The sequence below is a fragment of the Marmota flaviventris genome, unplaced genomic scaffold, assembly GCF_047511675.1.
Source record: "Marmota flaviventris isolate mMarFla1 unplaced genomic scaffold, mMarFla1.hap1 Scaffold_146, whole genome shotgun sequence".
NCBI classification, from domain to species: Eukaryota; Metazoa; Chordata; class Mammalia; order Rodentia; family Sciuridae; genus Marmota; species Marmota flaviventris.
This window is the reverse complement of record NW_027288030.1, coordinates 103,613-126,919: the sequence shown is the minus strand read 5'-3', so window position 1 is coordinate 126,919 and position 23,307 is coordinate 103,613. Positions and strand designations below refer to the sequence as shown.

General features: G+C 33.5%; 1 long non-coding RNA gene across 1 annotated transcript; it reads left to right on the top strand.

Moving 5' to 3' along the window:
* The first annotated feature begins 632 nt into the window (after window positions 1-632).
* On the top strand, window positions 633-22,771 carry LOC139703977 (uncharacterized). Its single transcript, XR_011706053.1, has 3 exons — window positions 633-1,059; window positions 15,960-16,056; window positions 20,153-22,771. It is a non-coding gene; the product is annotated as an uncharacterized lncRNA (long non-coding RNA).
* The last annotated feature ends 536 nt before the right edge of the window (window positions 22,772-23,307 follow it).

Sequence of the window (23,307 nt, the reverse complement as noted above, 5' to 3'; positions counted from 1 at the left end):
ATTTCATTTAACTGTGTTTCAAGGTTTCAGCAATAATGATGTCTATTTTATTCTGTGTTTCAGGGTTTTCTGGATGCATATTTATACATCTTTTCTTAGGTTTATACCTAAAGACTTGAAGTTGGGATATTTCGTCATAATTTTTTTTTTTTAATTTCAAATTCCAATTGTAAAATTAGGAAATCAATTGACTTGTATTATTGGTCTTTTACTTTGCTTCTGGTTATCTCCGTTCATTTCAGATCAAGGTAAGAGATAGGTCCATTTCAATTTGAATTTCAAAAATCGTGGCATTGTATAATTTTTACCCAACATTTCAGTGATGTGGTGGGACTCTTGTGAAGCCATGAACTCAGTGCGTGAGGCACTGAGCCCTGGGACCGGCAGGGGGCGCCAGAGCCCGCTTTTCTGACCTGTGTATTGCGCGTGCGTATTTCGCTTACGGAAGTCCCCTTGGTCAGACTCAGTCCTCGCCTCACTTGGGCCGCGTCCGCCGGGAAGGAGAGGTTCGCTTCCCTCGTGTCCTTTGCAGATGGCTGAAGGGGGGTTCTTTGCCGCACTTCTCCCGGAAGTTTTTCTGAAATAGGAAGTAGGGAAGTTCTCGTTTGCTGGCGTGTTCTCGTGAGGTTTGTTCTTTATTGTTAAGAGAACACTTTTTAAACATGTTATTAAAAGCGTCCTCTCGTTGAGGCTTTGCCTGGGGTTTTACAAGTTTGGGTTCGTTATTTCGGTGAGTTCCCCAGGCGGGGCCGACGGGGCGACGAGGGAGCGGCGGCGGGGGCGGCGCCCTCTGCCCTCCTGGGTGGCGGGTGGCGGCCCGGCTTCCCGGGGTGGTCCCAAGCGCAAGACTTAGAAAAGAGCGACATTCCTTCAACTGTTACTACGAAATGTGCGACACTTCTTCAACTGTTACTACGAAATGTGCGACACTCCTTCAACTGTTACTACGAAACCGAAACTTAACATTTCACTTTCCTGGCTTAATGAAAGCGAATACATCAAGAATATTTATTTTCGTTGAAGAAAGTCCCAGTTTGACGTATAACAATGAAGTAACAGGTATTTTTTTTTTTTACAAGGATTAGCATCTTAGGTGAAATAGGTTAACCATATTAACTTTTCATATTAAACCACAAAATGAAGAGAGGTTTGGTTGTTTGGTTTTGGTTTTGTTCCTAGACTTTGGTCATTTATAATAAATTCAGAATTAACTAAAGGTCAATTAACCCTGAGTTCTTCTTCTTCTTCTTCTTTTTTTTTTTTTTAAGTATTGCCCATCTTTATTTTTTTTATTTGTTTTAATTAGTTACGCATGACAGTACAATGATCTTGACATATCATATGTTTGAATCAGATGGGATATAATTTCTCATTTTTCTGAGTGTACAGGTTGCAGAATCACGTTGGTCATGCAGTCACGAATATACCCACAGCGATAATAATGTCTATTTTATTCTGCTGTCCTTCCATTCCCCTCTTTCCCTCCCCTCCCCTCACTTCTCTCTACACAATCTAATGTGACACACTTCTTTTTTTTTTCCCCTCACATCGTCATACATGTATTCTGTATAACCATGAGAGTCTCCTTCCATCTTCATGCAATTCCCCTTCTCCTCCCTTTCTCTTCCACCTCTCTTCCTTATCTAGAGGTAATCATCTTCTCATGCTCTTCCTCCCTAATCCTGAGTTCTTAATGCTACTTTTTGTTTGCACTATTTATGTTTTCCTTACTTCAGGGTCCATTTTGCTGGTTTACATTTTCTAGGAAATTACATAATTTCTGTAGGTTTACAGTTTTATTGTACGTTTATTGGAAATGTTCGTCTCTCCTATATTTGTACTTTTATACAAAAATAATTTTCTTTTTCCTACTGGGATTGAACTCACTGGTGCTTTATCCCTGAGCCACATCCCCAGCCTTTTTATGTTTTATTTTGAGAATGGGTCTAGCTAAATTGATGAGGCTGGCTTTGAACTTGCCTCAGCCTCCAGAGTTGCTGGGATTACAGATGTGTGCCAGCAAACCTGGCTTTTATACAGTATTCTTAATCTTATCTATGTTTTTCTTTTCTCTCTTTTCTATTTTTAGTCAACTGTAGTGTTAAAATATGCATATTACACTGTTTCAAATGACATAATTGCTATTTGGCAATTCTTATGATCCACTCATTGATATTGTTTCTTATCAGTTACTGATGTGTGTGTGTGTGTGTGTGTGTGTGTGTGATTACTAACACAATAACAGTATTTTTATCAGTTATCATACTAGTACAATCAGTACCAATAACTGATTTTATTTTTATTTATATATAATGGAATTTCTATTATCAATAAATAAGCTCGTGTATTTATATGTAAATATACAAACTACTACACACACGTGTGTGTATGTGTGTATTACAATGTGTACATATACATATATATTATGTATATATAGTATACACACATACATATACAATATATGCAATATTGGTAGCTAGCTATATCATTTACAGGCATTGTAACCATTAACTATTATAAGCAAGAATTCATCATTTTGAGGAAGGGAATCTAAAGGCTTTCTATACCTGCCATATTTGTGCATTGTCATATCGCTAGTGAGAAGCATTATTAGGTCATTATGATGTTTCTAACTTGTTGATAATATCCCGAGCTAGACCGTGTCCATTTCTTCTTTCATTTGAATAAAGTCAATAAAGTTTCTTCTATTTTATGACAGTGTAGTTAATGTGAACATACTTTGTGATATTATACATTTGCCAACAATGGGCAATGGCTGTTGTAGAAATTTAAAGGTAAAGAAAACTGTGTTATTTCTGGTTTTGATAATTGTATTTCAGGTTTAACATGATTTCCTAGGAGCATTATAAATTTCTTTTGGATTTTATTATACAAATAAGTCACATATCCCTTTTTTATCATTAGCTATATGACTAGCTAAATCAATATTATTCATTCAATTAAAATTAGAAGCATTCTATTGTTTGTGCCTCCAAAATAATAACTCAAAGAGGTAATATTTTCCCCACAGAATAAAACGTCTAAAACCATTCAAAATATCCTTCCATTTTTTTCTCTGATTACTTTCTGTAGAGCGTCATCAAGTAAATTATCAATCTGAGTGCCTTTGGAATGCTTCTGTTTTAGCAAACATTTCAGTGAAACATCATATCATCATGTCATGAATTCTGTTCATATTCTCCTAATCTTTGAATGTTTTTTCCCAGTGGCAAATATTTGCATTACAACAACTAACATGGAAACACAATAAAGAATGTTTTGGAATAAGTGATCCAGTCACAATGAAGCAATTCACCATTGGAGCTTTTTTTAATAAAGCCAGTATTTTGAAAATGTTCAGCCATGAAGTAATGTAGATTATCTGAAGGCTACACCTTTTCCTGGTGAAATGTCACTTACTTTTTAGAATATGAGCCCAGGACACAGCAACACATCAATAAAAAGTAACAATAATATAATGAATAATTATACACCTAAGCCATAAAATAAGTGATACCTGAAATTCTACAAAGATAGGCTATATTCTTTATTTTTCAGTGTGCTCTTTTTTAAAAAAGTACAGCCAGTTATCATTGTCAGTTATTAATAACTAACACTAAACGTACACACATTTGAAAACAAAATGTTTTAATAAATTTTTATTTCAGAACAATGTAAGATTTACACAAAATTTGAAGAGAATAGTATAGAGACTTCCCAGAGCCCCCTCTTATTAACATCTTAAATCAGTGTGGTACATTTGTCACAATTAGTGAACAAATATTAATTATTACCACCTGAAGTTCATATTTTATTTAGATTTACCAATTTCCCTGTTCCAGATTCCCAACCAGGACACCAGCTTACATTTACTAGTGATATGTTTCAGCTCTTCTGGCTATCACAGATTTTTAGGCTTTCATATTTTTGATGATCTTAATAATGTTTATACTGGTCAAGTTGGATAAAGTTCCCCATTTGAGATTTCCTTGATGTTTTCCTCATAATTTAGTTGGGCTTATTGGTTCTGGAAAAGATTAGAGGTAGGGTGCTGTTCTCACACTCGATATCATACATATGTGCTCTATAGATGGTTTTTCCCTGTTAATGTTAACTATGACCACTTGGATAAGGTTGTTTGTCAGGTTTCTCCTCCAGGAATTTGCATTTTGCCCCATCTATGCTTGATGTAGTCTTTAGGAGGAAATCCCTATGCACACCCCACATCTAAGAAGTTGGCAGTTAGCTTCATCTCGATGACTGTCTGCATTATTTGGGGAGAATTCCTCTAAATAGGAGCTTTCTATTTACTCCAACTCGTTCATCCAGTATGGACACCTGGATAGTTATCTTAAGCTTTTGGTTATAATTCAGTACTATGTTATTTATTTCTATTGTTCCTGCTTTAGCCATTGGGGAATCTTGCCAGTAGCTTTCTTTTCTTTGACAAAATCCCATCTTGGTGGGTTTTATTTTGTTGGACACTTTCTTTCTTTCTGGCACTTTAATTTTATCTAGTTCTGTATTTTGATGCCCCAGTTCTAGTGTCATCCATTTCTCTGAGGACCTCTGCCTTCTTTTATTGGAAAATGGTATTAAAAACCTAAATTTGAAACTCCTCTTAGATCCATAGAGAAGTAAGGTTATAAGGACAAACCTCAGCCCCTAAAGTTGAAGACATCCACAGTTAAATAGAGAAAAACACAACTTACTAAGCAGAAATCCACCAACAGAACCTCCATGGTAATCAGTGCTAAGAAACCCAAGCAGTAATTGATGAATTGCTAGAGGCTTAGTTTGGACAAGTATGAGAGAGAAAGTCTCCAGGAGGGAGCTTCACTTTCCATGAGTTTACCTCCCAAAGCTCTACCAGGTTCTTATAAATGAATATTAGTGAAAAATACCCTTGTGCTTCCCACAAAAGAAAAGGACCATTTTAAAATATGCCAGACTGTTCTACTCTTAACAAGATTTGTCCTCAAAAAAAACTTTTTACCATCTTTATTGAGATGTAATTGACAGATGAAAATTGTGTACATAAAGTGTACTATGTAATGATTTGATATACATAGACTTTGTGAAATGATCACTGTAATCAAGCTAGTTAGTACATCTATTACCTTTGTGTAAGGATGAGGTAAGAACACTTAATATATATTCTCTTAGTAAATTTGAGTATACAGTATGGTGTTAACTACAGTCACTATGCTATATATTAAATACCCAGAACTTGTCTTATAACTGGAAGTTTATCTCCTTATGGCCAATATCCCCCCATTTTCCCCATTCAGTCTTTCTAGGACCTCCATCAAAGGGTTGTAATCTAATCCCTATTCATGACTCATTTTCATTATTTTTCCAGGCACTACCTCTAATTATTAGCATCATCTTATAAAGTATTTTACTGTTGGAAAATGCTTTCATGCATAAATTATCATGTTGATATGTTCCTGCTCAAGAAGGTTAGGAGATGACAGTAAATGTCACATGGGCCCAGTGGGTAAGTCTCAACACTGATGTACTTATCCAAATGTCCAGAACAGCACCACACAACACTCCACTCTCCACTCTCATCCATGATCCTTCAGAGCACTTACAGCTACTTAAAGATTTTTTTCCTTGTTTACTTATATCTAGTGTGTCACTCACTAGAATACAGTGTTCCTGATCACAATTTCATGTCTTCCTTACTACTTGAGCTTCAACAGGGAGAACACTGAGTGCTGGAGACTTGGTGACTATTTTTTGAATGAATACATTTGTGGATTAAATTTTTACTAACTGGCAATTCTGTTCTAAGCACTAGGCTAGGGTTTGAGTAGTAAAAACAGGCATTTTGTTTTTCATTTGTTTGTTTTTTGTTTTTCCCAGAATAAAAGCTTGTTTGTTCTGATTAAGCTTATGTTTATTAGATTAATTATGAGAATAAAGTACAAGATACTGTGGAAACATTTCGTATTTCACTGAGCACTCACATTTATTTTCACAAAAGAAATAATAGGAAAAAAATTACACGAATGGCATACTAAAATCACAGTCATTTTTTAAAAATTAAACAACATGGAAGAACTCACCATTATAAATGTAATAAATATGTAAAAAGCCTTCAGTCATAGTTTTAAACTTCATGAACACTAGAGAACTCACATGGAGGAGAAATTCTATATATTTTATGAGTGTGGAGATGCCTTCATTCCTAATGTATCCTTTCAACAATAGAAGTCAACTAAACTAGGGAGAAACCCTGGATCTATGGTCACCATGGACAAGTATTGTGTAAAAATCCAGCCTTGACATCCACAAATAAACTCAGAGGAGGGGCAGCCCTGAAAGAGGAAACTCTGAATCATGAAAAGAGAGCTTCCTGAATGTTATGTGGAAATAATGGGAAATGTGTTGTAATTATCTGCAATCAAAGCATATGTATAGATGAAAATCTAATAAAAATAATTACTTTCTATTAGTATGTGCTAATATTTTTAAAGAATATATCTGGTATTTGTTTCTGGTTCCTGCAGAGTTTCAAATCTTTTGGAATTTCCTGAGTGACAGGAGTATATTTATTGTACTAATGAGGTGAGTGTCATGGCCCTTACGCAGCGCCAGGAAGGGAGCTGCTCACCAAAAAGATCAACCATGTGATTACAGTGTTAATATTTTGAGCCAGCCCAACCTGGGAAGGGAATGGGAAGCAGAAGATTGAGTTAAATTATGTGGCTAATGATTTGATCAAGCATTATATACCTATATAATAAAACCTCTAAACAGTGGGGCTCAAGGGTCCTTCATGATTGCTAAATAATTTCATGTTCAGGAGGGTAACAATCCAGGACTCCACAGGGAGAGGGCTGTGGATCCCTACTTACCTCTCCTTATGTATTTCTTCACTTAGCTGTTATAAAGTTGTATATTTTATAATAAAACTCTAATCATAGTATGGCTCATACTTAAGCTGTATGAGTCTTTTTGGTGAATTCTTGAATCTGATAAAATCATGGAAACTTCAAAATTTACAGCCAGTTTATCAAAGTACAAGTGGTTTGGGGTCCCCCAAAATGTGCCTGGCATATGAAGTAAGGGTAATCTTGGAGACTGAGCCTTTAAAAATGTGGAATTCTGGTGCTAACTCTGAGCAGATGGTGTCAGAATTGGATTGCAGTACACCTTTGGTGTAGTTGAAATGAAATAGGGAAATAACATAATTCATACTGGAGGAGGGATTCAATAAAATGAACATGAAAAAAGCCTCTTACGCAAAAAAAAAAAAAATTTCATAGAACACACCAAGATTTATGTTATATAAAATAATTTTATTGAAACAAGTGAAAGAAAGTGTGTAGAAATCACTCATTCCCTAGTCAATGTTATAGTTCTCATAATTGAGAAACACTAATTCTAAGGTCAAAGTAGAAAAACCTTCAACTGAAATTATCATCATCAACTTCAAACCATGATGGGAAAGGAGGGGGAAGTGCTAGGGAGTGATATTACTCAAATAATATTGTGCATGTACAAATGTGTAACAACAAATCCCATCATTATGTAAAACTATAATGCACCAATTTTAAAATGTGGGGGAAAAAACCCAAACCATAAAAAAACATAATCAAGTACAGTTTAACCCACAATTCATCCTAAAATTCAGAATTTCTCCAACTGAACTATTTTTTTCAGAAGGATAAAACAGAATAATGATATGATTTGGGATGTTACATGCAGATTTTGTTATAATAAATAAGTAAATTTATTACCCTTATTAACCTTACATACCTTTCAATAGATTAGTAGAGATTCTCTTTCACATACAGTTGAATTATATCCTGATAAATACATTGTAAACTGAAATTATAAGCTTAAGATGCATTCAATACATCTAATTTAATGCATAGCATAGCTTGATGCAGTAGAGTATTGACTGCTCACCATATCTTGTAGCTAACTGGGACTCAGGGATTACTGTCACTGCCTGGTATCATAAGAGACTATAATATCACAAAACACTAGCCCAGGCAGAGATCAAAATTTAAAGTACAGTAATGTTGAAAAATCATCAGTCAAACCAGTTGGGACAATCTGTACTTATAAATGCACATGCAGTAAAAGTTAATTGTTAAATACAATATTTGGCCACTTTCTAGTTTGCTACGCAGTTCTAAATATAATTATAGAAATCTAGGACCATCAGAAAATTACTTTGAGTATGAGTCAAAAAATATAAGACAAAATTTTTGTGTCATAAACATTACATCAATATTAACATGTATATGTACATGGCAAATAATACAAATAGTACAGAATTTATGACAGAAGTAGAATGTTAATATAATTGCCCTTTTACAGTGTCCAACCTGACCATATTTTTACACGTATACTGCCATGAGTCTATCTCACCTTGGGCAATAAAAAAGGAGAAGTGGGGACAGAAAGGATGCCAGAGGAGACCAGGACCAAGTTGGAGGGGTAAGAAGCAGGCAGAGGGAGACATAAGCATGACTCATGTGGAATGAGTGTCTCAGAGATGTTCTGGGGCAGGGATGATTATGGTAGAGGGAATGGAGGTGGAAGAAGGAAAACAGGAGCAGAAAGAGAAAGAGGAATGAGAGGACAAGGCATTGAATGGGGCTAATTAAGCCTGTAAAGTTTAGTATCTAGAGGATCACAACCAAAACCAGGAAGAAATGCAACGAAGATATAGGTTTGTTGTCCTAAGAAGCTCCTCAAATGCCAAAATTACAACAGACTTAGTTGTAGATCTAATTGGATTTTATTCACAATTTATAAATCAGAGAATCCTCCACTTTACAAAATAAGGTTAGAGCTTCCACTGGAAAATAGCAGAAGAGTGCATTTTGTAAGGTGGAAACGAAGAAATAGAACAATAAATAGACTGTTGGCTAACATCAGGTTAGTTCAGGTTACTTTCATATATGGGTTAAAGCAGAGGAAACTTCCTCATGATTCTAACTCAGGTCAACTGTGTGAAAGTTGTCAGAATCAAAACTGAGTCCCTCAAGACTACCCTAACAAAAAAGGAATAAGTCTTGGAGTTTATGAAGGAAGGGTAATTGTGCATATTTGACTGTCAGACCATAACCTTACAAAAAGGCCACCACAACAAGTACTTATATAACAACTACTTCTGCAAGGAAATCTACCCAGCTGCTCTCTGTTCAACCTCAAATTCCCACGATCCTTGCTATTAATCTTCATATCCAAGGATTATTGTTACAAAATATCTTGTGTAATCATCCTAAATTTGCCTTTAAAAACTTCCTCTTGCCTCAACTTCTTTGAGCATGTTGATAAATTATGAATAACATTCCCATTGCAATGCTATTCTCTTCAAATAAATATCATTTTCCATCGGATAATCTCTCTCTGGTTGTTATTAAGGTTGGCATATCTGGTCTTGTCTGAAGCAAGACCACCTTCAGAGGAAATTGTAGCCTCCTAGAACTGAGTATGGTTCTGACACTGAGCCCTTTGTGTTCTTCATCTCCATGGCTTCCCTTTTCTGCTCTGGCGAGTCCATCTTTTTTTAGTAGAAATTCCCTAGAGACTTTATTTGGGATCTGATTTGGATAAGGCCACCTTAAGAAAGGATGTTGCATCCTTTTGAAGACTAAAAAGATTTTTTTTTCTAGTGAGCCCTTTCTATATAACAATATCCTTCTGATTTGAGTACTCTGGTTTCTACAGAATTTAAGTTGCTTATGAAGATTTCATCTTCTGGTGAGTTCTCTTTGGTTCTGCACACATAGTTATGTATTTTGTTTTATCTGCATCCTAAATTTAAAATTTCTTGTGAATATATTTTGTTTTGTTTCATTTTTATTTGGCTATAAATCTTTAATGATATGGATTTATGACACTTTTTTCTCCCCATTTTGTTTCAAAAATCTTCTCAGACCAAAATTAAACATTCTAAATGGTAGAGATGGGACGACCAATTAAAATTTGCAAGTCTAGCTGCCACCATCTAACAGATTTTCATCTCTGAGAATAGTCTCCATGTGAAGATTGGCTAGTCATAGACAGGAACGATTACCACTAGGAAGGAGACTACCAGGCACATGACAATATCCGTTCGACTAGGGAAACCTTGGTCACAGGTCAGACAAACTAGGATAAAGGCTGTTCACAAAGTGAAAAAAAGAAAAAGGAAAAACAATCCTGTGCCACATACACGTGTCAAACCAAAATACTTTACCCACACTCTTAATATTCCCTGACATGGCTGATTGGATTTTCTTTGCTCTCATGCAATTAATAAGAAACAAATGGTATCCCAAAATTCTAAAGTGCAACAAAAGATGTCCCTATTCATATACTACAACCTGGAATACAGTATAGTCCATTCTCAAGCATGTTCTTACCTCTCCTTCCTCTGTCTTCTTTTTCTCTTTTAATCTCTCTGTGTACCTTTTTTCCCCCTATTTTAAATCTGGCTTTTTTGCTTATATTAAGATAAAGACAAATTGAAATGAAAACAAGATAAAGCCTGATTAAAAGTTTTTCTTTGGGCATTTGAGCCAAATTTCTAAATAAGAAAAAGAAAAGCCTTTTGCTGAGAAAAAGCTTTTTAGTTTGAAACCATCCCATTTATTGATTCTTGATATTAATTCTTGTGCTATAGAAGTCTTATTGAGGAAGATGGGGCTTAATCTCACATGATGGAGATTTGGGCCTACTTTTTCTTCTAATAGATACAGTGTCTCTGGTTTAAGTCCTAGGTTCTTGATCCACTTTGAATTGAATTTTGTGCATGGTGAGAGACAGGGATTCAATTTCATTTTGTTGCATATGGATTTCCAATATGCCCAGCACCATTTGTTGAAGAGGCTCTTTTCTCCAATGCATGTTATTGGTGCATTTGACAAATATAAGATAATTGTAACTATGTGGGTTAGTCTCTGTGTCCTCTATTCTGTACCATTGGTCTACACATCTATTTTGTTGCCAAACCATGCTGTTTTGTTACTAGTGCTCTGTAGTATAGTTTGAGGTCTGGTATAGTGATCCCACCTTCTTCACTCTTCTTGCTAAGTGTTTCTTTAGCTATTCTGGGTCTCTTATTTTTCCAGATGAATTTCATGATTGCTTTTTCTATTTCTATGAGAAATGCCATTGGGATTTTGATTGGAATTGCATTACATCTATATAGTGCTTTAGATAGTATGGTCATTTTGATAATATTAATTCTGCCTATCCAAGAACAATGTAGATCTTTCCATCTTCTAAGGTCTTCTTTAATTTCCTATTTTAGTGTTCTGTAGTTTTCATTGTATAGATTTTATTTTTACTTCTTTCATTAAGTTGATTCCCAAGTATTTTATTTTATTTTTTTTTTTTTGAGGCTATTGTAAATGAGGTAGTTTTTCCCGTTTCCCTTTCAGAGGATTTGTCACTGATATACAGAAATGCCTTTGATTTGTGGATGTTGATTTTATATCCTGCTACTTTGCTGAATTCATTTACTAGTTCCAGAAGTGTTCTGGTGGAGCTTTTTTGGGTCTTATAGGTATAGAATCATATCGTCAGCAAATGGTGCTAATTTGAGTTCTTCTTTTCCTATGCATATCCCTTTAATTTCTTTCATCTCTCTAATTGCTCTGGCCAGTGTTCAAGAACTATGTTAAATAGAAGTGGTGAAAGAGGGAACCCCTGTCTTGTTCCAGTTTTTAGAGGGAATGCTTTCAATTTTTCTCCATTTGGAATGATGTTGGCCTGAGGCTTAGCATAGATAGCTTTTACAATGTTGAGATATGTTCCTGTTATCCCTAATTTTTCTAGTGTTTTGAACATGAAGGGATGCTGTATTTTGTCAAATGCTTTTTCTACATCTATTGAGATGATCATATGATTCTCATATTTGAGTCTATTGATGTGATGAATTACATTTATTGATTTCTGTGTGTTGAACCAACCTTGCATCCCTGGAAAGAACCCAACTTGATCATGATGTGTTATTTTTTGGATATGTTTTTGTATTCTATTTTCCAGAACTTTATTGAGAATTTTTGCATCTATGTTCATTAGAAATATTTGTCTGAAGTTTTCTTTTTTTGTGATGTGTCTTTGCCTGGTTTTGGAATCAGGGTGATATTGGCCTCATAGAATGAGTTTGGAGGTGCTCCCTCTTTTTCTTTTCTGAAATAAATTGAAGAGTATTGGTATTAGTTCTTCTTTAAGGTCTTATAGAACTCTACTGTGTATTCATCTGGTCCTGGGCTTTTCTTGGCTGGTAGGCTTCTGATGGCCTCTTCTATTTCTTCACTTGAAATTGATCTGTTTAAATTGTGTATATCATCCTGATTCAATTTGGGCAAATTATATGACTCTAGAAATTTGCCAATGCCTTCAATATTGTCTATTTTATTGGAGTACAAGTTTTCAAGATAATTTCTAATTATCTTTTGTATTTCTGTAGTGTCTGTTGCAAAATTTCCTTAAGCTTCTTGTCAGCAAAAGAAACAATCAGTGAGGTGAATAGAGAGCCTACTAATTGGAAACAAATTCTTACCACACACACGTCAGATAGAGCACTAATCTTTAGGATATATAAAGAACTCAAAAATCTTAACACCAAAAAATCAAATAACCCAATAAATAAATAGGCCAAGGACCTGAACAGACACTTCTTAGAAGAGGATATACAATCAATCAACAAATATATGAAAAAAATATTCAACATCTCTAGCAATTATAGAAATGTAAATAAAAACTACTCTAAGATTTCATCTCACTCCAGTCAGAATGGCAGCTATTAAGAACACAAACAACAATAAGTGTTGGCAAGGATGTGGGGAGAAAGGCAAATTCATACATTGCTGGTAGGATGCAGATTGGTGCAGCCAATATGGAAAGCAGTATGGAGATTCCTTGGAAAACTGGGAATGAAACCACCATTTGTTCCAGCTATCCCTCTCCTCGGTCTATACCCAAAGGACTTCAAAACGGCATACTACAGGGACCCAGCCACATCAATGTTTATAGCAACACAATTCACAATATCTTAAACTGTGGAACCAACCTAGATGCCCTTCAGTAGATGAATGGATAAAGAAAGTGTGATATATATACACAATGGAATATTATTCCACATTAAAAGAGATTGGCATTTTCAGGTAAATGGATGAAGCTGGAGAATATAATGCCAATCCCCCAAAAACCAAATGCCAGATGATTTCTCTGATCCATAATATACTGGGGGAGGGGGAGATTAAATGAAGTCTAGATAGGGCAAAGGGGAAAAGGAGAGAGAGAGAAAGGGAGGGGACATGGGGGGAGAAAGATAGTGGAATGCAATGGTCATCATTACCCTATACATGTAAGAAGACATGAAGGATAAGACTCTACTTTGTGTACAACCAGATATATGAAAACTTGTGCCCTATATGTGTAATATGAATTGTAATACATTCTGTTGTCCTATATAATAAATCAAAAATTAAAAAAAGATGTCAAGACTGCCCAAAGTAACCTACACATTCAATGTAATCTCTTTCAAAATCCCAATGATTATTTTTAGATATACAAAAAGAAAATCCTAACATTCATACAGAATCTTAAAACACCATGAATAGCCAAAACAATCTTGAAAAAGAATAAAACTAAAATAAAATAAAGAAAAGAAAAAAAAACTTTCAAATTAATGGTTTTGCAATTTGGAGCAACTCTATGGTAAACTAGACACCTAAGAATCATCCGTTTCCAATGAAAATTTGTTTGTTGGCCAACAAAAAATTAGGGTGACAAAACAGTTCTGCTTTTTTTTTTTAAACTAACCTTATACCTTCATCAACATCTTGATCCCAGAACAATAACAAGCTAGACTGGGGGTGTATCTCAGTGTTAGTGTTTGCCTAGGATGCATGAAGCCCTAGATTTGATAACTAGTATGACACAACAAACAAGCAAACAAAGGATCTCTATGTCCCACATAAAAATTGTTATGCCAGTCATGTGGAACAGAAATCAAAAATTAAAAAAGAATGCGAATAATTTTTTAAATTATTTCTAAAAATGTTTCCCAAGTGAATTAATTAATCAACCAACCAGACTGGCAAACAAAAAAAGTTTTTCTAAATTCAAGATCGTTGGAAGGTTTGTTGTTCCAGTCAGTACTAGCTAAATTGTAAATATCTAACAAGTACTCCTAAATATAGTTATGTGGTAACTTTAAGATCAATTAACTAAAATAAAATTTCCAGAACTCAAATAAAGAAATTGATAGGTTCAAAAAACTGCTAGGGAAGATCAAAGAGAACAAGAATTTATTACATGAGAACAAAGAAACTAATAAAATGTATGGGTTTTGTGACTTTTATTTAAAACATTGTTGATTCTTTACATAACATTTTTGTTGACTAGATTTAAGGAAAAAAAACCTTTTCTTTACGTGATCTATATTTTGCATCAATTTGGTAAGTTATATTTTTATTTTTTTTTTGAGAGAGAAAGAGATTTTTTGATATTTATTTTTCAGTTTTCAGTGGACACAACATCTTTATTTTTTTATTTTATGTGGTGCTGAGGATCGAACCCAGCGCCCTGCGCATGCCAGGCAAGCTGGTTACCGCTTGAGCCACATCCCCAGCCCTAAGTTATATTTTTCTAAACAAAGGTGGAAATATTTACTTCTTTTCTTCCCTATTTGATTCTTCCCAAATTCAGAAGCTGTGTTTATTTTTTATAGAAATAAGTCAATTTTTATAAGTTCAATAAGAATCTGTTCTCTTTATAACAAAATATATATGGAAACATTGGAATGTTCAAAACTATACACAGAATGCCTGACTTCAGAGGTTCCTAAACCTATGGGTGAATAAAACTGTCACTTTCTAGTAGACTCAGGAACCTCATGAGGTTAGGTACTTCAGGTGAAATCTAAAACCTTGGTTTGGCATTCTAGACTTGAGAGGTTTCTAAATCTGAGATTAATACATAGTAGGTAAATTTCATGCTGTTTTTATATTATTGAAACCATATCTGATAAAACTAAATTTGTTTAATAAACACATTGGTTTTTCTTTGATTATCTTTGGTGAAAAATGGTATGACTACAGAAAGAAAAATATGTTTCTACAGAAAAATTATAGCACACATGTTTTATATTGTAGCTCTCTTTGGTTTGGGGTTTTTATTTTCTTTTTTTTTTTTTAATCTACCTACAGATTGAACTAGATCCTAAATTCATCTAGTTTTCTCCAATCAAATTTTCTCCCATGAAATTACTAATAGAAATTGCTTTTTTCTAGATCCCTACAAACTGAAGCTGGAAATTTGAATATAAATTTCAAGAGACAAACCTCATGACTGATGTGTGGACTGCATAGAAATTTCACCAAACTTCTCAGTGCCATAACCAGAAATATTCAAACCACACACAGGCTGAGAAAATAATGTCAGAATAAGATTCTATATACTAATGAGACTCTTACCCTATTGATTGTCCCTCATTTATGCCTACCTTTCACTTGGCAGAACAATCATGTAGTTAAGATTTTACAATTAATATCTATTGTGACTAGCTATTGACAGATTCTAATCTAAGAAATCTTTTGGTACACATGGTAACTTTGTCAGAATCCCTAATTTGATCAAATTATACTAATGGTCCCTTTTTTGCAAAATTATTTAAATAATGCAATCATGGAATATCAAATTGCAGCATTACTCTAGATAGTTTATTGGTTAAATAAGAAAAAATTTCTGTTATTGCTAATACTGTTTCTGAGGTTACTGGACCCAATTGCTTGCAGTAAGAGAACAGGCTCAATTACTGCAAAATGTCTCACCCAGCTCCATTTGGTCATTTGATTATTCAGTTGCTTACTGTTGAGACTAGATTCTTGGTTCAAAATTGTTATGCAAATGAAATTTGTTATGCTCTTGTTGGCTTGCCTTTTTATTTTCCTTTTTCATTTTTATACTTGTTTCCTGCCACTTTTTTGCAGAAATATAATTCCTTAAAAAACAATGTGTACCTGGTGCTTCAAGATGATAGACATTATCTACAGAACAGATACAAATGAACTTAACAATGGACTCCAGGTAAACTTAGTCTGAGAACCACTTCTTCCAAACCACCTTGTAGCTCAAATGTGGCTAAAAGGGTTTACCACTGAATACTAGTCATTAATCATGTCTTCCAATGTGAGATGAGACCATACCAACAACCAGGACAGGTCTATCCTGCCAACAAGGGATAATCAAAATCTAACTACAGGCTGATTTATCAATAGGGTTACAGGAAAAAGATCTTGATTGAAAAGGGAAAATGCAAAAGTTGTCATAATCAAAATGGAATTGCTTGTTCAATCTTAACAAAAAATAAAAATGATAAGTTATGAAGGAACAGTTCTACACATGATTGATCACACTAAATAATAATTGTAATTATTTCTAATCTTGCACCCATTAGGGTTGTTCTTAAAAGATGGTTTTGATGATCTACTTATTATTCAACTTATCATTTTTTTGTATAAAACATTTTAATGACTTTTCAGGACAGTATAGATGTCATTTACCATCACTGGAACAAGTTCTTCACATATACTTTATAACTCTATGCCAGCCTTCTTTGTTTCAGCTAATGCTAATGACACACATTCCCAGATGATGCTACATATGCCAGCAGAGTGTCAGCTTCTCTCAGAGATTTAGTCAGTTGCTCCAAACATTACGCACTCTGCTTCCACTCTTGAAAGAAGTTCATCTTGGTGTTAATTCCAAAATTGGATTTTGATAATTTTTTATACCTTTATTTTATTTATTTTTATATGGAGCTGAGGATTGAACCTAGGGCCTCACATGTGCTAGGCGAGCGCTCTAACACTGAGCCACAACCCAAGCCATGGATTTTAATAATTTTTTGGAACAAATCATCTGAGTTTTCCCATATATAGAAGTCATAATGCAACTAATAGACCTAAGAATAAATTTAAAAGATTTCATAAATACCAAATATTGTAAAGCTATTTCAAGCAACATGTGGTTTCTTCTCCATTTGATTATATACTTTATTAAATTTTAAATTGGACTTTTAATTAGAGAATATAAGATTCAAATCAAGTTTCATTGTCTGTTGTACAGAAAATTGCAAAGACATGCAACTTGACTGCATAATCTAACATGAATTCTCCATTAACAGAATTCATCCTGTATCATTTTTACATTTCAAAAATAAAATATCATTTTACTTTCCATGGAATGATAGAATGTAACTAGTTTATTGAAATTTTATTGGTTCATATTTATTTGGCTCATAAATATTATTTGGTCTCACAAATCCTCTTAAAGAAATGTAAATGTTGAAAAGTTTAAAATTCTATTAGCACAATTTTTTTGCAATCTTTTTCAACTTAAATTTAAATGGAATTTGAGAACTTGTAGATAGAACTTTAACTAGAAACACAAAACCATAGTATTCTACCTTGATTTTGAACAAGTAGGTAAAGAATGCCAAAATAAAAATTAGCTTACCTTAAGTAGTAAATTCAGATTACTACTAAACCAAAACCTTAGTGTACAAAGATTATTAATGACCTTTAAGGTGGAATAGTGCTTGAGTATCAGAAATATTTAAGGGAATTTTTTAGATTCACTGATTTTAATCATTTTCAAAGGAAAATTAACTTTATACCTTAAAGTGAATTTAGATTACATACAGTTATATTACAATCATAAATGCCTACTTTCTAAAGTTTAGACTAATCATGTGATAAAATATTCATTTTGTATCTAGTAGATCCACTTAACTGCTGAAACTTCTAACAATTATTTTTTCAATAAATTTCCAGCAATATTATTGTGAAGATTATTATACTTTATATATTATATTTGTGTTGAAAGAAAATAAGGCTAAAAAATGTGTATAGCTGAATTATTTATGCTATGTTGCTAAGAATTTATATCTTTTGTTTTATACAATAGAAAAAATAAGTATAGAAAATATTCATAGAAACATGGTGAACATAACCAAGATTTTATAAGTACTTTGTCATGTCTAGAAATTGAAATAATTCTTTATAATTTTGTATGGGCACATTTCTGAACATTTGCCAAATATAATATAGCCATCTAGAACAGTGATTTGATTTAGTATATTCTTAAATTCTTCTGCATGTCTAACTGAAAATTTTGGGGAAAATAATTTTTCATTTGTTTAAACTCTTTATTGATTTATTTTGAATTTAATAGAATACACTTAGTTGATAATGTTTAATGTAAGCGTCAGAATATGATATGCTTATTACTCAACTATTAAAGCCATGACGATTTTTTTTCCTGTTTTATTTGTAGAAAAAAAAGTCTCTCAATTTGTCTATTTTTTTTAAATTTGTTCTTTTTAGACATACATGACAATAGAGTGTATTTTGGAATATTATACATACATGGAGTATAACTTCCCATTCTTGTGGTGGTACATGATGTTGAGTTACACTGATTGTGTATTCATATATAAACACAGGAAAGTTATGTCCAATTGAAGCTATGAATTTTTCTCAATACTCTGCCTATTTTCAGGCATTCCCTTACTTTTTTTTTAATTAATAGAATTTATTTTCAGAGCAATCTGTAGATCAAAAAGCAAAAAGTACACTTTTCATATATTCTTTTTCCTCTTCTCCCCTCACCTCCCCCCTCCAGTTTGTCTTATCATTAATTTCTAACATTAATGTAAGATACATTGTAATGATACATTTGTTGCAGTTGATTAGCCACATACTGATACATTATATTAACTAAATCCATTAACTCTAGTCCATAAATCAGAGTTCTCTATGTTTTATAGTTCTAGGGTTTTGACAAATTCATAATAACACATATTCATCATCATCATCACAACACATACAAAATAATTTTACTGTCCTACAAATCCTGTGCTCCCAAATAGCTCCTCTTTCCCTCCCAATCCCTCGCAACCACTAATCATTTTATGGTATCTATAATTTTGTCTTTTCCAGAATGTCATCTAGTTGGAATCATATAGTGTGTAGCCTTTTCAGACAGTCTTCCTTCACTTTGCATTATATATTTAAGATTCTTTCCTATCTTTTTATGTTTTGATAGCTCATTTGTTTTTATTGCTGAGTAATAATCTATTCTATGAATATACTAGAGTTTGTCCATTCTCCTATTAAAAAATACCTTGATTGTTTCCAGCTTTTAGAAATTATGAACAACTGCTCTAAGCATTCATGTACATATTTTTCTAGGAATATAACTTTTCAACTCTTTTGAAGTAAATACCAAGGAGCTCATCACTAAATCAGATGGTATTAATATGTTCAGTTTTGTAAAAAACTGCCGAACTGTCTTCTAAAGTGGCTCTTGAAATGAATGAGAGTTCCTATTACTCCACAACCTCACAAGAATTTGGGGTTGTCCGTGTTCTGGATTGTAGCTATTCTGATAGGAATGTAGTGGTATGTATGTGTTTTAATTTGCAATTCTCTGATGAAACATAATGTCATTTAGGCATATAACCCATTTTGAGTGAATTTTTGTGAAAAGTATAAAATCTCAATCTAGATTTTTAGTTGATATCCAGTTGTTCCAGTACCAATTATTTAGCATCTTTTCATATGTTTATTTGCTATCTATACATCTTCTTCAGGGAAGCATCTATTCAGATCTTTAGTCCACTTTTTAATTTAGTTGCTTATTCACTTTTAAGAATTCGTTGTGTGCTGGGATTGTGGCTCAGCGGTAGAACGCTCGCCTAGCACAAGTGGGACCAGGTTCGATCCTCAGCACCACATAAAAATAAAGGCATTGTGTTGTGTCCATCTACACCTAAAAATAAATATTTTTTAAAAATAAAATAAATCTGTGTGTATATTGGATAAGAGTCTTTTTAAATCAGATATGCCTTTGCAAATATTTTCTACTAGTCTGTAGCTAGAATTTAATTTTCTATTATTCACATACAAAAAAATTGATTTTTTAAATTTACTTTTTAAATACACAACAACAATGGAATGCATTACAATCCTTATTACACATATAGAGCACAATTTTTCGTATCTCTGTATATAAAGTATGTTCATGCCAATTTATGCCATTATACATGTACTCTTTTTTGCATTAAAATTCTTAATACACATATACACCACAATTTTTCATATCTCTGTTTGTATATAAGGTATGTTTTCACCAAATTCAAATCTTCAATGAAAACTACAGAACCCTACAGAGAGAAATCAAAGAAGACCTTAGAAGATGGAAAGATCTACCTTGCTCATGGATAAAAAATTAATTTTAATGATGTCAAATATCATTTTTATTTAATGGATATTGTTTTTCATAAATAAATATTGTTTTTCAACACCTAAATACTCAAAATCAAACTCAAGGTTACCAAATTTTTCTTTTGTTACCTTACAGGATTTTTATAGTTTTGCATTTTACAGTTAGGCATATAATCCATTTTGAGTGAATTTTTGTGAAAAGTATAAAACCTCAGTCTAGATTTTTTAGTTGATATCCAGTTGTTCCAGTACCAATTGTTTAAAACAATATTCTTACTCTGTTAAATTGCCTTTGCTCCTTCGCAAATATCAGTTGACTATATTTGTATCTATTTCTGATTCTCAATTTGATTTCAGTGATCTATTTGTTTATTCTTTTGCTAATACCACAATATTCAATTATTACCTTTATAGTAAGTCTTGAAGTCAGATAGTATCAGTCCTCTGGCTTTACCTTTAATAAATACTTGTTGGCTATTCTGGGTCTTGGCCAGTATCTATATAAACTGAACAATCAATTTGTCAATATCTGCAAAACAATTTCCTGGGATTTTAATTAGTATTATCTTGGATCTATAAATTAAGTTGGGTGAACTAACATATTAACAATATTAAATCTCCCTATTCATAAATATAAAAATCTCTATTCAAATATTTGTAGTTTTTCTCATACACATTTTGTAAATGTTTTGTTAGATTTATTTAGAAGTACTTTTGTTGCATTGTATTCTAAATTTCAAATTCCAATTGTTCATTACTGACATGTAGAAAACAACTGACTTTTATACATTAATCTTCTGTCCTACGTTTTAGCTCTAATCACATAACAATTCCAGAATTACTTTTCTTAATGCTCTGGGATTTTCTAAAAAGACAATTATGTCCTCAATGAAGATATTTGTGTTTTCTGCTGTTGTTCTGGTTCCTTCTCAATCAATAACCTATATTTTATCTTTTATTTTTTCCCCCAGGGATTGAATCCAGGGGTGCTTAACCACTGAGCCACATCCCCAGCCCTTATTTTATTTTTATTTTGAGGCAGGGTCTTGCTAATTTGCTTAGCCCTCACTAAGTTGTTGAGGTTGGCTCAAACTTACAATCCTCCTGCCTCAGCCTCCCAAGCTGCTGGGATTACAGACATGCACCACCATGCCCGGCTAGGGGTGTGTGTCTGTGTGTGTGTGTGGGGGGGTGTCTGTGTGAGAATATTATGCTTTGTTATATTATATATAATATGGATATATATTATGCTTTTTATCAAGTTAAGCAAGCTCCCTTCTATTCCTAGTTTTTATCATAAAAATGCATTGGATTTTGTCAAGTACTTCCATGTTTACTGATGATGAACATGTGTTTTTTTTCTTTTTTTCATCTGGTGACATTCTGGATTACCTTAATTGATTTTCAAATTTTGATCTAGACTTGAATACCTGGGATAAATCTCACTTGGTCATCATATATACCTTTTTAATTTTCACTTTGTTGGTTCAAGTTACTAATATTTTGTTGAGGACTTTGCATCCATATCCATGAGACATATTGGTCTATGGTTTTCTTGTAATGTGTTCGTTTTCAACATTTGTGTAATTTTGCCCCCCCCCCCAAAATAAGTTAGGAAGTGTTTCCTCTGCTTCTATTTTCTGGAAGACATTGTGGAAAACTGGTAGAATTTCTTAAATGATTGGTTGAAGTTGCCCATGAAACAATCTGTACTTCCTGCTTTCATTTCTGGAAAGTTTCTAATTAGTGATTTGTCATTTTAAATAGAAATGGCCCTTTTCAAGTTCTCTCTTTAATCTTAGATGAGTTTTTTGTAGATTGTGTCCTTCATAAAATTGACTCATTTAATCTAGATCATCAAATTTATAAGCAACAAATTGTTCAGAATATTCCATTACTATCCTTTAGATTTCACTTAAATGTCTGGCTCCACTTCCATTTATGATATTAGTCATTTGTATCTTTATTCTTTTTCTTGGTTAGTCAGAACTAAAGATTTAACAGCTTGGGTTTGGGGTGTAACCCAGTGGCAGAGTACTTGCCTACCATGCAGGATGCTCTGAGTTCAGTACTGCAAAAAAAAAAAAAATCAATTTTATTGGGTTTTATACAGACTTTATGTACCTTGTGTGGTTTCCATTCTATTTGTTATTTTGTATTTGTTGAGACTTGTTTTATGGTATAAAATGTTATTTACTTTGATGAATATTCCATGTGAACTTGAGAAGAATATGTAATCTCCTATTGATGGATACTCTGTAGATATCAGATTCATTAGATTGATGGTGCTGTCAAGATTTATTATATCTTTACTGGTTTAATGCTGCTGAATCTTTCCATTTCTGGTGGAGGGGTGTTAAATTCTTCAACTACTATAGTAGATTCTTACTATAATAGTGATATTTCTACTGAAATGGTGATTCCAACTATTATAGTGATATCAGTTTTTGTTACATGTTTGTAAGCTTTGTTGCGATTCACATTCATTCACATTAAAGATTGTTATGTCTTTTTGGTGGGTTGACCATTTATTATATAGTAGCCCGCTTTAGCAATGATAACTTTCCTTCTTCTGAAATCTCTTTATTCAGGTGGTATCATTATCCACATTTTGCAGATGAGAAAAAAAAAAAGCCTCAAAAAGGTGCAGGTATCTGTTCAAGGCTTATTCATCCCTGCTTATTCTCCTTTTAAAGGACTAAATGGGGTGCCAAGTGTGAGCACTTTATAAGCTCTGAGAGTCGAAGATGCCATCACTGGCTGGGTTTCTGTTCTCACGATTAAAAGGCTCAGGGGTCACTCCAGTTGAACTGGGCTAACTGGGCTGCACAAAATAACCACATAAGAGACACAAATACCTTTTTCTTTGGGGTCGCTGTGATGGCTCCTCTGACCTTAAGGGTCTGCAGAAAAAGAGAGAGCGAGAGCACTGCTGACCTCTTTTATTGAGGGAAGCTATTCAAATGAGGCAACGGGTGAGGTTTCAGGGGCTGAGTATCTTCATGATGTCCCCTGTCAGCAGGTTGACTGACTCCCGGGTAGGCCACAC